The sequence below is a fragment of the Diadema antillarum genome, unplaced genomic scaffold (assembly GCF_040938485.1).
Source record: "Diadema antillarum isolate AM-2024a unplaced genomic scaffold, OU_Dant_1.0 seq00001392_RagTag, whole genome shotgun sequence".
In the NCBI taxonomy this organism is placed as follows: Eukaryota; Metazoa; Echinodermata; class Echinoidea; order Diadematoida; family Diadematidae; genus Diadema; species Diadema antillarum.
This window is the reverse complement of record NW_027272147.1, coordinates 1-15,750: the sequence shown is the minus strand read 5'-3', so window position 1 is coordinate 15,750 and position 15,750 is coordinate 1. Positions and strand designations below refer to the sequence as shown.

Here is a 15,750-nt window from a genome sequence, read left to right as displayed (position 1 = left end):
AACGATAATGAAAACATAACCTCCTCCCTTGGCGGAGGTAATAAGTGAGTGAAAGGATAAATGAATGGATGAATGAATGAATGAATGAATGAAGGAATGAATGAAGGAATGAATGAAGGAATGAAGGAAGGAATGAAGGAAGGAATGAAGGAAGGAATGAAGGAATGAATGAATGAATGAATGAATGAATGAAGGAATGAAGGAATGAAGGAATGAATGAATGAATGAAGGAATGAATGAAGGAATGAATGAAGGAATGAATGAAGGAATGAAGGAATGAAGGAATGAAGGAAGGAATGAAGGAATGAAGGAATGAATGAATGAATATCAAAGGATTAGCCTCGTCTTCACCATTACATTCCTGTTGTATTGACATTGTCTCACGATATCTTTTTTCCTCATTTCTTGTTACTCCCCAAGGCTGAGGAGACCCCTCTCCATATAGCAGCTAGGATCAAGGAAGGGGAGAAGGTAGCTGAGATGCTCCTGAAGAGTGGGGCAGATGTGAACGCCACTATGACGGTGAGTGACAAAAGGTCATATCTCTGCCTTGGTGTCATATGATGATATAGAAAAACTCTGTGTACTTTATTTTAACTCTACATCTATCAAGAGATGAATAGAAGTAATATGTTAGGACAGAAAATGACATTGAAAAGAGGCTCATTGTTACTATTTTATTTTTAGGGTTTTTCCCCAGTGAAACACCCACTTTCCATCCCAAACCCCCCTCTTTTTCTCTGCCTTTTCAAAATTAACTAAGCAGAAGGAAATATTTGTTGTAATACATTTGATTATACTTGAATTATACCTAGAAATTTTGATTTGTAATATGTCATATATTTTTTATTCATTTCCCTTCCCCTGAGAAAAATATCTTAAATATATCATGTTAGTATGTCACAGTAATTTCAAGGTAGAGATATGTGTTCATCTGAGAAGTCTTTGCAGATTACTGTAAAAGTGGATATTTTCGCGCGACTTATTTTTCGTGCTTGGTGAGGTAAGGAGAGTTTCGCGTGTTTTTAATTCCGCGGAATCATGACATCAGCTACTGGAACATATGGAAAGCAAAACTATTTGCTTGCTTTTATTTTCCACTAGTTTCGGGTTGCGCAAAATGTGTGAATACTTCAACACTGCGAAAATTTCCACTTCTACAGTACACCATGTCTTCTGCAAGGTGGTGAATTTGTATATTCATACATTGTATATTCATACATGGAACCCCCCATGGTTCCAGTAGGCAGTGACTTAACTCACTAAGTAAATAATGACATCTCTAGTTTGATTATGTACATGTTTGACCTTTATTGTGCTGTGTTCGCTGACTTGCATGCATGGTGGGACTCTTTCTTTGTTGATTGGCACAGCTGTCTAGAAAACTAATTGTCAATGAAAAGAGGTTAGCTTTTCACCGTAAGTTCCTATTGTGTCACCATGGCCTCCCTGAGACTGAGACACATTGCTATACCTAAGTGGGCTCTGTAATTCTATAACTGGGTTAAGTTTGTATCGATTACTGAATGCTAACAAAAAAAAAAGCTTTGGAAGTTTGAGCTAAGTGTGTGGGCACATAAAGGGGTATAGGTCCCTATTTGATGCCTTGCAAACAAAGGTTGCTATTGGATACCAACTAGGGAGGAATGATATATTTCTGTCTGGCTGCTAATAGAATGGAGAGACAGCGATGCACATAGCCTCCAGACATGGTCACATCAAGATGATGGAAGCTCTTCTGGAGGATGGAGCTGATGCAGTCTGTCTGTCAAAGGTGAGATAAAACACTTAAACTCCATTTTGACCAATAGAGGGCAGTCTGATTTTGCTACAACACGCATTTCCCATAGACACCTGCCCGAGTATAGTCGGGACTCATCCTCACGGGTTAACAGAGCCTTGTTACTGCAGCAACGTCCAGGTAGCGTCCGGGTAACTTTTTCTTAACCTTGCCTTTTAAAACAGTCCCCACAGAATGTTGCTTGGATGTTGTCGAGGTAAGGTCTGTTAAAATGGGACTTCTCTTTCCCAGCCATAATGGATGGATTGGGGTAGGATCATTTCAAATCGCCATGGGATATGTTAATCTTGGCTTTAATTTGATGCTCCTGTACAGGGTGTTTTCTTTTATGCATTTCATGAAGGCATGTGATGCTCACAGGTTTAAATGACATGACAAAGAGCAATATTTTTGCGTGCAGATTTTTGTTTTCATCTAGATGATTGCGCCAGTCCCTCCCTCCGTGTTGTCATATGACATGTGCTCTATGTGGTCAGAACAAAGTCCCCTGAAAGTGTGGTATATGTTAGAGACCTTTATACTGTGGCCACCTCTGGTGTTGCTTATGAATAATATTTCACCGACTATAATGGTAGCCTGTTCTAGGTTGAGCGTTCATCTTTTGGCATGACATGATAAGTTTAGCCAGTCTGAGAGTTTGTAAATCTCAAATAACAGCCTTCTTTTGAGGCACTCCCAAATTGTTTTCCAGTATTGAAAGAAAATCAGAACAAATGTATTTTTTTTTGCGCCGGCCTATTTCATAGACATGTTCAGACCTTCTTATACTTGTATCTTCTTGAGACACATATTATATGTGACAGTTATTACAATTGTGTAAAAAATCAAACTGTCACTAAATGTCACTAAACCCTTTTTGAAACTTCTGTAAAACACATTCTCGTTATGTGACAATGAGTGTGCTTTTGCCTTAAGTGGTTTCAAGTGCATCTACAGCATTTAAAATCCATGGCTTATTGGAGATGATGACATTGAGGGTATAAAGAGGGCTAGGTTAATGTTTTAATGTGATTTATTTTTCTACCACAGTCTGGAGAGAATCCGATCCACATCGCCGTCAGACACGCCCACTACGCCATCGTCAAACTTCTCATTGACTTCCTCCATAATGACATGTCTCGTCTTGATGCCATCATGGCCGTCAATGAACAGAGTGTGGTAAGACATTTGTGTTGCAATCCTCCGAGACAAACTCAGCTCATCCAGAGAGTGGGTGGTGGGGGGGGGGGGGGGAGGGGGAGAAGACGGTGGTCCTTTATTGCATTCTATTTCTCGGGGTAAGATGGAAAAAAAACACATTGTTGACTTTCTCCAAAATGGCATGTCTCATCTTGATCTATCATGGCAGTTAATGAACAGAGTGTGGTAAGACATCTTTGCTGCAATCCTACTTCAAAACAAACTCAGCCCAGAGAGTGGGTGCTGGGGGGGGGGGGGGGGGGGGGGGGTTCTCTTATTGTATTCAATTTCAAGGGGGCAGAGATGAAAGCACCATTTGGATGATATGAGTAGAGTGTCAATGAACAGAGTGTGGTAAGACATCTGTGTTGCAGTCCTTCTTTTAAACAAAGCTATCATCCAAAGGAAGTGTGTGTGTGTGGGGTGGAGTTTTGTATATCGTTTTCTACTTCCAGGACTCACTTTGAGATGACTTTGATGATGTCTGTGATGGTTTTGATTGGGTTGCTTGATATTCTTAAAGGGTCCATACATTTTTTTGCATCATTTTGATATGTACTGATGAGTACTGATTGATAAATAGACAGAATGACAGACAAACTGACTTATCATAGCAGCAGCAGTCTACTCAGTGGCTATTGGTAAGTTTGCCTTCAGAGAATATGATAATGTTCAGTGTAGAGATAGAGCAAAGAGCTCCTTGATTAAAGACTGTAAGGTCAAGTGTAATGGGCTGTTGAGGAGTCTTCTCACTGTACCAAGCCAAGCTGGCCTCAAGATGTTTTTAGATCAGTCGGGCCCTCAATTTCCAGTTGTCTGAATAAAAAATAAATAAAGGGAACAATAGCGGCAATTTATCAGAAAGAGAATATGAAGAAAAAGGAGAAGAAGATCTTATATTTCATTTCATTAATGTGACGAAAGTGAAGGTATCTGGGTATGTAATTCAAGCAATACTTGTGAATTGTTGCCAATTTGCAGGAGGGTGAGACACCTCTTCACTATGCAGCAGAGATCACTAAGGATATGATTCACTACCCAGGGGAGGATGAGGAGATTATGGCTCTCCTCCTACAGTATGATGCAGACATCAACATCATTACCAAACTGGTAGGTGGTACTCAGGGACCAGTGCATCTTACGTCTGTCAACTCACCGTGAGATTGTAGGAGGCTCCCTGAAAACTTACATCGTCATCACCACCAAGTCATCTTTTTCGTCATCACCACCATCATCACCATCATCACCACCATCATTACAATCATCATCATCATTAGCATCATCACCATCACCATCACCATCACCATCACCATCACCATCACCATCACCATCACCTGTCCATCACCACCATCATCTTTGCCATCATCATCACCACCATCACTATCATCATCACCACCATCACTATCATCACCTCCATCACCACCATCTTGGCCATCATCGTCATCCATTTTTTATCCAGATTTGTCCCCAATAACAGGGACAACCAGATTTACCTCTCTCTTACAAAAACTGCTTTCACACCTTCTCGCCATCTGTCCAATTCGGGACTCCTCCCTTCTCAAGCAAACCTTCCCAAGCTCTTCCTCCACCTGTTCTATTTCCACCTGTTTCTTACACATCTTCCTTGGTCTATTTCCACCTGTTTCTTACACATCTTCCTTGGTCATCTTTGCTTGTCCATTCATATCCCGACAAAAGGATAATGTAAGTCTTCCTGATTTAATTTGATTTGGGAAGAACTGTTGCTTGTTCATGTTCATGTAGTCAACAAGTATCTCCCTGAGTCTTCTTCAAAGCCTTCCTCATGTGGCAATGTTGGCTGCCCGAACATCATACACTGTATTTACATCAAATCTTGTACACTTTCACATGTCTAGGTCCAAGATCACAAATAAAAATTGTCCTTTCATGGACTTTGAAAGGACCAGGTATTGTTCTAGTTTCTCTGATTTCAATGCGTGGAAAGTCCATATTGCAGTATGTCAGCCTGTATTTAAACTACTTTTTGAATTTTAATGCATGGAAAATCCATATGTTTATATGTTTCCCTTTATTTAAACTACAATTATAACTACTGTTTTTTCACAATGATATAATACAACTTCCTCAAAGTTGTATTGAAAGTACAATGATTGTATTAAAGCACACATCCAATAACCCTATCAGTAGAGAGACAATGAATTTAGGTTGATCTCTCTTTCAATTTTTTGTTCATGTTGCAGACACATGAGACCCCACTGCATTACTGTGCCAGGGCTGGCAATTCGGACATCTTGATGAAGATGGTACAACACCTTGGACCAAACATGACTCAACTAGCTGTCAATAAACAGAGCAAGGTACATCAGCCCCTTTAGTACTTCATAGAAATACTTGAAATAAATGTAAAAATCATATGAAGAGTTTTTATTGCAAAATGAGCTAAGCACCATTTTTAAATATTTCAAAGTCCATCATCAGATGGAGTAGAATTAAACCTTACCAGTAATACCTCACTTGAGACATAACAAGGAATATTCTAGAAGTTATGATAAAAAATATGCTGTATTTTCATATTATTTTCTATGTTTTAATGCTTTAATCACAAATATCTCAACTTGTTAACGCGTTCCTTCCGCAATTCTCTGAGTGCCTGAATGCCCCAAAATGTGATTCTTTTTGCCTGTCGATCAGAGAACAGACAGGTTGGTAATCCACCTGTGCGAAAGTAGTCAAGCGGTGCATGCATCCCCCTCCCCGCGGTCAACTACATGTGCCATCGAACAATGAAAATATCAATCAAGTGCGAGGTATGAATAGAGCGTGCGCTGATGGGCTCACAGATTCTTTTGTTCTACACAAAACCGGGCACTTCAATGGGATGACTGGGGTCAGCTAACACAGAAATCTACTCGAGCTCAGCCTTGATGATCACTATGTACATGTTCATACAAGTTTTATAGCAGAACAAGTGCAAACTAACTCAGAAAAAGGTAAATAATACTGTGATATACACATTTTTCCAACAGAAAGAGAACATATGGTGATAGGATAAATTCTTATCTTTTTATCAAACCCATTTTTTGGGGGGTATTACAACACAAAGAAACAGTAATTTAGGCCGCGAAAGTAGGCTCGCTTGTCTTCATCTTGGGAACCTGTTATACCAGGTTCCCGTATATCAGTTGCTCCCACGGGAACCTGGTATACCAGGTTCCCGTAAGGAATGGGTCGAACAAGAATGGAGTTAGATCGTTTTGCAATAAAACTCTTCATATTATATTCACATTTGCTTGTCAGTACCTTGAAGGGTGCATATTTGTACTGCAGCTCACTCGACTGAGTAAATGTTAGTGACAATAACTGTGAGCATTGCCTGAGTGCTGCAATATGGGAACTTTATGCACCAGTGTTTTAGAAAATAACAAGATTTCATTGCAAGATTTCAAATCACCTTTGTGAGAGAAAGTCAAGAATTAGACCAAACTTGTAAGATTATAAACTTGTAGAGAGAAGGACAAGGTTAGTTAATATGCTTTATATGATACTACAACAGGTATCTGTATACTCTTCAGTTCTTCAATATCAAAGTTTTCACTGCTCAGAAATTTGAAACAAATGAACCTCTATGCTTTAAACTGAAATGAAGCAGAGAAATATAGAGTCCCTACTAGAGGAATAGTCTTTGGTATGTTTACAGTCCAGCTTGCAACTTTCTATTGAGATTTTTTTTAGTATAATCTTTCTTCTTCAACAATATTTCGTCGGTTGAGAATGATAAGGGCGTTAAGATGTCACAAAACCCATAGTGTTCAAGATGACTTAACGCCCTTCTCATTCTCAACAGACGATTTCAACTTGTTTGACAGCAGAATTTGATAGGATGGTTGTTGTACATTTTAAAGTGTTTAATTTTTGTTCTCTTTGAAATCCCTCTGGTATAGAATGGCTGGTCACCCCTATTAGTGGCAAGTGAAGAGGGCCATGAGGAAATAATGAGGATTCTACTGCAGCAGAATGCAAGAGTTGATGTCTTTGATGAGGTGAGTAAGATGTAACAGTTTAAATCTACAATTTCTGTGTTTTCTAGCAAGATTTTACAGTTATATCATATATTTCCCTTATTTACATCAAGAAGAACTATGTACGTTTGGCTAGATGTCATGTGCTGCCACAAACTCACTTTTTTTGTGATAATGGCCCTATTGAAGTTTTTTTATGCAACAAAAAAGTAGATTTCGATCATGTCACAATGTGTCCATTAAAAGGAATAAGAGACATGGAAAACATACTAGTGTATCATAATATAAGCAGAACAAACGATGCAGTCTTCTATCATTATGATACCCTATGCGCCATATGTTTGGTGGTGTTACTATTTTCAGTGATTTTGCAAGTCCATGTACTATTTGAAGAATGAACAACAGAAATGCATTGTGTATCATCTTCAAGCCAAAAAAGGCTAACTTTTCTTGTGAACAGCATTGTAATTTACTTTTCATATTGTTACTGTGTTTCCAATCGCATGTTCAACCATGACTCATGAAATTGTCATAAGCATCCCCACTTGTGAAATATTGTGTCTGCAAAAAGTTTCATATTATATGTTTAACACCTGATCATTGCGAATTGTACACATATATATGTTTGACCACCGCACAGCATGGCAAGGCAGCCCTCCACCTAGCAGCTGAGAACGGTCATCTGGCAGTGGCCGACGTCCTGCTATGGCACAAGGCCTTTGTGAATGCCAAGTCCAAGATTGGTGTGACTCCACTCCACCTCGCTGCCCAGAATGGACACAATGAGCTGGTCAATCTATTAATCCACAACCATGGGGCGGCCATTGATGCCCTCTCACTGGTCAGTCCTTGTACAGACTGACCAAGTCAGTGATTTCTATGGCAACAATTCTGAAATGTGATCCACCTCACAACATGGCCTCAAATTAGCAATTCGATGAACACTGAAATTTTAACTGTATTGATCATGACATGTATGTTATCTATTACTTTCTGGATCACTCTATTAAAAGGAATTGTCAAATTTTTATTATAGTTTATTCATCCTAGGGTTATTTTTTTTGAAACTTCATATGTTTTATCAAATCTAAGAAATTGTGAAAGGATGATTGAAGTTTTTATGTTTCTCCTGATAAAGGCCCAGGAATGAGGGGTACAACCTGTTTACTCTTTCCATTTACCATCTGTCATACATTTTATACAGCTGAAACTTACATACATTGCCACTAATTTATGACAGAGGATAAGTTCTTTGTAAGCATTCATTTCCCTGTTTTTAAAATCACCACAATCTCACTACACTCTGTAAGAGTGTTTCATGGCAGTAAATGTGTAATAGTGCTTTAAATAATAGCTTAAAATCTTGCAACATTCACAGGAAAAAAAAGGGGGGAATTGAGTTTATTGTACAATCACATTTATTTTGTGACAAAATGTACATACAGACCAATGAAAGAACACTGTTTATGTTTCTGATCTTAAGAGCATTCCATGATATCAAGTTTGCTGAATTGTGAGATTTTTCACATCATGGCATTTTGTTTTATCCCGTGCAGTCCAAGAAAACAGCACTTCATCTTGCAGCCCAGAATGGTCAACTCCAAGTGTGTGAAACATTGCTGAAACTCAAGTCAGATTCAAATGCCACAGACATAGTAAGTCTCCTCAATTTGCTAATCTTCTGGTGCCTCTTTGTTTCTTTCATCTTCTTTTTCGTTATGCCAATCTTTACAACAACAAAAAACTATCATGATAGTTGATTATTGTGAGGAAAGGGAGCTCTATGAAGCTGTAGACTTGTATAGCTTATTTGTAGGATTTTTTTTTTTACTAAAATGATAATAATGTCTGATGTGATGAGACAATCAGGAGCTACCTTCAGCTTCAAGAAACTTGACAGTGTTGGTTTGCAGTCTCTGACTCCTTTTCACTACTTGTATGTTGGAAAACTGGAATATTGTTATGCTATACAGGGTGGCCCAGAAAGAACGAAACACCTAAGATCTTTCATATCAGCAATATTGTTGCAATTATGTCATTATTTTGCACAGTGTTGGGAAGGCCATTCATTTTCCAATAGAATGACACCAAGGTCTTTGATTTTGGTTAATGTGTTATGATTTCAGGACAATTTTTGTCAACCCTGGCAATTTTGCACTCTCAGAGCTACCGAAACCAGCGAGAATTCGGCTTCCCATAGAACCAGTAGCATTCACAATGATATTCACAATGACATTCACATTATTCACAATGATAACGGACAATAACAATCCCCTTCCGCCCCACATTCCACACATTGTGAACGCTACTGGTTCTATGGCAAGCCGAATTCTCGCTGATTTCGGTATCTCTGAGAGTGCAAAATTGCCAGGGTTGACAAAAATAGTCCTGAAATCATAACACATCAAGCAAAATTAAAGAATTTGGTGTCATTCTATTGGAAAAAGAATGGCCTTTCCAGTAGTATGCAAAATAATGACACATTTGCAACGATATTGATGAAATTAAAGATCTTAAGTGTTCCGTTCTTTCTGGGCCACCCTGAATATTGATTGTGGTGATTGTTAGATCTGCCTGATTTTATAATTGACTACAGTCCAGTTAGTGTAAGTTTGTCGGTATCTAACTATGTACAATTATCCTAATTCAGCATGAATTTCTGCTATTGTCTTTCTTGTGATATCCCCAAGCTGATTCTTGTTACATATGATATTTCTTAGTTTGGTGTTCAAATTGGGTAATGCCAGCCATGCAAATTTTTTTCATCTTCAACAAGGAGATGGAGTGTGGTTTTAGAAATAGACTCATTTGTCATTCTATCAAGCTGAAAACAGTTTGACTGGAATCATCTGTCTTGTGTTGATGCTGATAGCTGTTTGCAAATGAGATTAGATGAAAATACAGAAAGTATGCCAGTAAAGAACTTGCAAGTCAAACATTTAGGATTCAGCATAACAGACACATGTACAATCCTTAAAGGCAACTTTACAGGCACAATAATGTTTTACCAGTTCAAAACAATGTAACAACAGGTGTGGGTGTGGCGAGGAACAAATAAAGTGCAAATGAAGTTATATGAAATAAATCCTCAAAAAAGTTGCTCTTACAAAACTTTCTCTTCTCCCCAGCCAGCCAACATAATGTTTATGCCTTGATTTTGTCACACTGGACAAATAGGCAACTCCAAACTAGGTTCTAGGGTTGTTGTGTGATTCAACCATTTTGATTGCCAAAAATGGTGATATTGAGAACAAAATATACATATGATGTATGGAATTTAAAAACAATAAAGACAGGGCTGCAAAGATCCAGATTTTCTCACAACTTTTCCATCCGAGATATATGTGATAAGAGTTTGGTGCTACGACCTGATGTGTACCTGTTGACTTTTCTCTGTGTACTTTATCTACTAACAGATTGTTCTCCTCTTCCAATATGATAAAACTAACACTTTAAGTGTATGCTTTCTGTTCATAACTTGACAGATCAAAATTGACGATGTAGTAAGTTTGATATTAATGTGTGTTTGTAAGACTGTATGCATGACATCTTGTTATAATTTTCATATATATTCGAAGTTCTCATATATTTTGGTTTTGTTTGTTTTTAACTTCATAAAAGACATGCGTAGCTCTTGTTTCATTTGGATTTAATATGGCAACCTCATGTCCAATCAAACCCTAACGATTATAGTACATATTTGAAAAATGTAGATGGATTTTACACTGATGATTAGCAGAATGGACATTATTTTATGAAGTACATATGGTCGTGTAGTAATGGAATTACTCATAATTACCGCTCCCAAAATGCTGAAAAAATTCAAAATATCAGTGATCAAAAGTTTATGTATGTGTGCACTGCATTCCACACATTGACTTTTGACGTAAAGTTCAGTCAACTATGTTTTCTGTCTTTCCAATATGTATCTTTTGATTATATTTGTTTTTGTTTAGATATCACTGATTACTTTTTACTTTGATTGCATGACTTGTATTTTATTTATGCATGTCATTCTGGGAAAAGAATATCATGCTAATTCCAATGTCTGAGTATCGTAATATTCTTCAATTTGTACACAATTACTTTGGATAAAGTAGGGGATGTTTATGCAAAAGTTTACTGGACTTCTTTATAGTGAGACTCTTCTGCTCAAGTATTTTATGTTGCAAAACTGAACATAATTCATGAGCAACTATGCTCAGGAGATCATGATAGGTTATCACTTTTCATTTATGCACTTTTTTGTTTAATCTTGAATTTGTTGCATCTATTCTTTTCTATATTTATGACTGTATCAGTGTTGTATATTTCAGTTTTATGTCTTGTTATATGGGTCAGTACAGTGTGTCTATCTTTGTGCCACTGGGTTGAGTGGAGAATTTCAGATGTATTTCTTCCACTTGTGTTGTCATGAAATCACACTTAATGTAAAGTCTGTTTGTTCTGTATATCACACATTTTTTGAAATTCCATACCACCAACATCAAAACTTATTAGTTTCAATTTTCAGTTTCAGTTTCGTTTAGTTTATTTTCATATTTCTCAAAAAAAAAACAACAACAAACCTGTACATTGTGGTAACTTGAGTAGACCAAGGAGGTCCCACCTCCCTGAGTAGACCTTCTTATGAGTTTTATTGCATTCTTCATTCAAATATTTTCCAGACTTTCTGTGCAACATAGTTTGTAGATTTCAAAGACTTGTCAGAAATTGTTTGAAAGTTTGATCATGCCTTTTTCTCATCATTATTTCACTCATTTTGTTGATGGTATATCAGAGATGTGTCGTTATATAAAGCACCTTCCTTCTGTAGATACAATCAGACTCAATGATTTTAGAGTCATAAAGTCACATAAGGTTAGAATCAATCTTTGTGGATCATTATTCCCCAATGTCTTATTGTTTTCTCACAAACATTTTCCTCTTTATTGTGTAGTCCATAGTGCCATTTTGTTTTAGATTTAATTTCAATTTGAATTCGATCGTGCACCTTAAAATTTGTTGCATTGAGGGTGCTGTTAGCATCACCATAAGTGGACATGTGTAATAATGATTGCCATATGATTGGGTAATCTGTGCACTTGTGCCTGAAATGTTGAAAAGTTCAAAGTAACTGGTAAAATCATCCTAAAAGTTATCTCTCTTTTTTGCATTTACCAGTTTTCTAGTGCATGAAGAAACAATGTAATTAAAGTGACATGGTTTCTTTTTTGCCTAATCAGGGATCTACTTTAATACTGAAAAGCTCAAATGAAGTAAAGTCCTATTGGTGTAGATACTTAGTAACCTATTTGTACATTACATCTAAATATTAAGATTAATGTAAAGGGATGGTTTAGCATTGGTTGAGGTGAGAATCTAGCTTTTAACTTTTTGTGAGATAGAAACCACTCTATGTAATGGTAAAGATTACACAATTCTAACAGGAATTCAAAATTTATTTGATGAATATCTGTTTTGAAATGGCTGAGGTATCTAAAAACAAAGTAAAACAAAATGATCCTAATAAAAGGTGGGTCCAACCTTTTATAGGATCGCTTTATTTTGGATATCTTAGTCATTTCAAAGCCAATTTTTATCAAATAAACTTTGAATTTGCATTTAAAATTATATGCTCTTTCATTTGTCAAGAGAGGTTTCTAATTAACTCAAAAAATAATCATTGAAAAATGTTGGAAACTGGAAGCCCCACCTAAACCGAAACTTTACTATTCCTTTAAGTACATAAGTTATATCCCAGCAGTAATATGAAATATATCTCTATTCTAACCATTGTTCCCATTTCTCCTCAGCATGGACAAACACCCCTTCACCTGGCTGCAGAGAATGACCATGCAGACATCGTCAAACTTTTTCTCAAGCACAAATCAGAGTTGGTTTCCATGGCAAATGCGGTAAGAACACTCTCTTTTCCAGCAGAGTATGTGATTAACATTTCCCAATTAAATTGATAAATGTCACCACCATTATGGTTTGTTTTGTAAGAATTTATATCTATATATTTGCAGATTTACTTCGAACAATTTACGTACATTTATATGCAAAAATTGACACACATCAATATATTTTTTCGATGTCTTCTTCTAATCATTTTTGAAAGAGGAGGAACAATTTTCCAATTTTGTCAATTGCGGTTTTCCATGATTTTTTATGAGGGCATAAAAGAGACATCAGAATGTAATGCGATCATTCAGGTTTCTTGCAAGTGTGTAACATAGTAAAATTTGCATGGTACAGGTGTGAAACAAAAATTAAAATAGGGGGTGAATCTTATAGAAAAATACCAATGATTATGAAATTCATGGATTTTTGTTCTCTTTAGTTAGTTTATATGTTTTTTATAATTAATTCTCAATGTTCATTGGTGTTATGATCTGTAAAGTGCTGAGAAACCATTTGTAATAGGTGCTATATGAATTTTCACATCACTACCATTATAATTCTAGCTAAAGACATATAGAACACATAGATTTGACAGAAATTAGATTGATGTCATTTCAGTACAATTATATAAATGAAGTCTACATAATGTTCATGTTGCCTTGGTATTTTGTTGACATTATCGACAGGAGGGTAATACGTGTGCCCATATAGCAGCCTCCAAGGGCAGTGTGGCTGTGGTCAAGGAGCTGCTAAGGTTCAACCGAAATGGAGTGTGCACTGCCAAGAACAAGGTACCTTATTTGATTTCTGATTGAGTGAAGCAAGGTTCACAAGGTTCAAACTTTCATTTCCAGCAGTCTGTAAAGTACAAAATAACATTGTGCTAATTTTGAATATGCTGGGGGCACATCTCTAGAAACATGATACACTGTATTTTGCTCAGTTTTGGTATATATGCTGAAAAAATAGGACTATAATTTCAGCTCCATTTAACAGGCTCTTCATTAAAATGACTCCAAGTAATCAGACTCTGTCACAGAAGAAAACCTTTTAGGATGTACAGATGTATTCCAGACAGTAATGAATTTCTAGACTCTGTCAAATTTACAATATTTCATCTGTTTCATGGAGAGATGAGAGTTCAAAATTTACCCCAAGAAAAATACAATAAATACAGTGGTAATCAAACTCTTAAGAGTGACAATATGTGACACTGCACCTCAAAACAAACAAAAAGTCGCCAGACATGAATTTTTAGTTAAGACCATATTCTGTAAGAGCAGACTTTAAGCTTTAAAATGATGTATAACTCAAATCAAATGGACTCTCCTAACCTGTATAAATATTGGAAAGAAAGCACCAACTCAGGAAAAGTGTGAACTGAGAAAAGAGGCTCTGAATTATAGTGTCTATTCAAGCGCTTAATCTTTACCAAACCCTGCTGGCTCTATGATCAATGGGGCAAAAAACAGGAAGTAAACCACCAGAGTAACAACAATGAAGGGATTATCAAATTAAACTGAAATTAAGCGTGCCTCATTAACACATTCTGTCCATAATCAATCTCAACTTTCAAAGCAGTAGCACTATCCTTTCAAAAGTTATTAGAGTTGAAAGTGAAGAGTGTGGACAAGGTTTTTCAGAAATGAAAAAGGGATTCTAAAGACACACCTAATCACACTATTCTATCAAAAAAGTTCGAGATAAACTGCAAAAAAAACACACTTTCCCGCCCGTTTTATGATACCAAATTTTAGCATAATGTAAAAGAAGACCCGCTCTTTCAGAAAATATGAAAAAGTCAAGTTCGGCTAGGTTGACCCATTTCACTTATTTTCAGTCCTCATGCAAAATCAGTGTGTGCGACTTTATGTTCGTTTTGAGGTGCACGGTCACATATATTTGCTTACTTTTTAAACCAGTAAAATTGCAACTCCACTTTAATTGATTGGACTACTGAAAGCCTTATTTTGTTCTTATTGTTGCATTCATATGTCTCTATTACACCCTTTATCATCTTTACAAGAAGGCAAGTATGAAAGGTAAATAGTGTTGAGGTACATCTATATTGCGCATATGAATGACAGACCAGCTATATAATTATGTTCATCATGTATGTCAATGTGTTGTGCATTCCGAAATGACTTGCAAAGTCCTTTGAACCTTAACCCTTCACCCCACATTACCCCTGGTCCACCCTGACAGACAAACGGCTCCAGTGCTCTCCACCTGGCTGCTGCAGGAGTCACAAAGAGGTCGTCAGAGTTCTCCTGGATCACGGGGCTTCCCCTACGGAGGAAAATGCTGTGAGTTGGCTTTAGTCCATTGCTTTGCTCACAGCAAGATGTAACAGTCATATTTGATATCAGTTTAATGATTTTGCAACTGCGATGCGTCCTGTTTGACAATTGTCATTACTTATTTTTTCATAAATTTACAATATTATGCTGTATTACTGGGGATCCTCGCTGTATGGTACCTTGACTTTTTTTTCTTTTATTAGGTCTCCGTTCTCTGTCACGATAATTTGCTTACCTTTCATGTGCAAAATCAGCCATGAATTATTATGAACCATGTGTATATTTCTAAAAGTGATTACAGTTGATTATTTGTACCATACAAGAAACAAGAAAATGAAATGAAATGAAATGAAAAGGAAATGTAGCACATGTTTTGTGTGTAGATCAGAGAGATGCTTTGGTATCATCATCTTTCTGATTTGCATAATTATGTGATTGTGACTGATATCACTGTTTTATGATAACATGTAAAACTTTTAACTTACAAAGCTTTCCCTAGAGCCTCTGCAACTGCCTTCAGAAAAAAAAACCTTTTTTTCTCTGATTTCTATACATGGATCTTAGGGTATATCTATCCCTCTCA

At 36.7% G+C, this 15,750-nt stretch overlaps 1 pseudogene; it reads left to right on the top strand.

The window, feature by feature from the left end:
- The window catches only part of LOC139708967 (uncharacterized), a 70,714-nt pseudogene extending 55,541 nt beyond the window's left edge, over positions 1 to 15,173 (top strand).
- Positions 15,174 to 15,750: the final 577 nt, after the last annotated feature.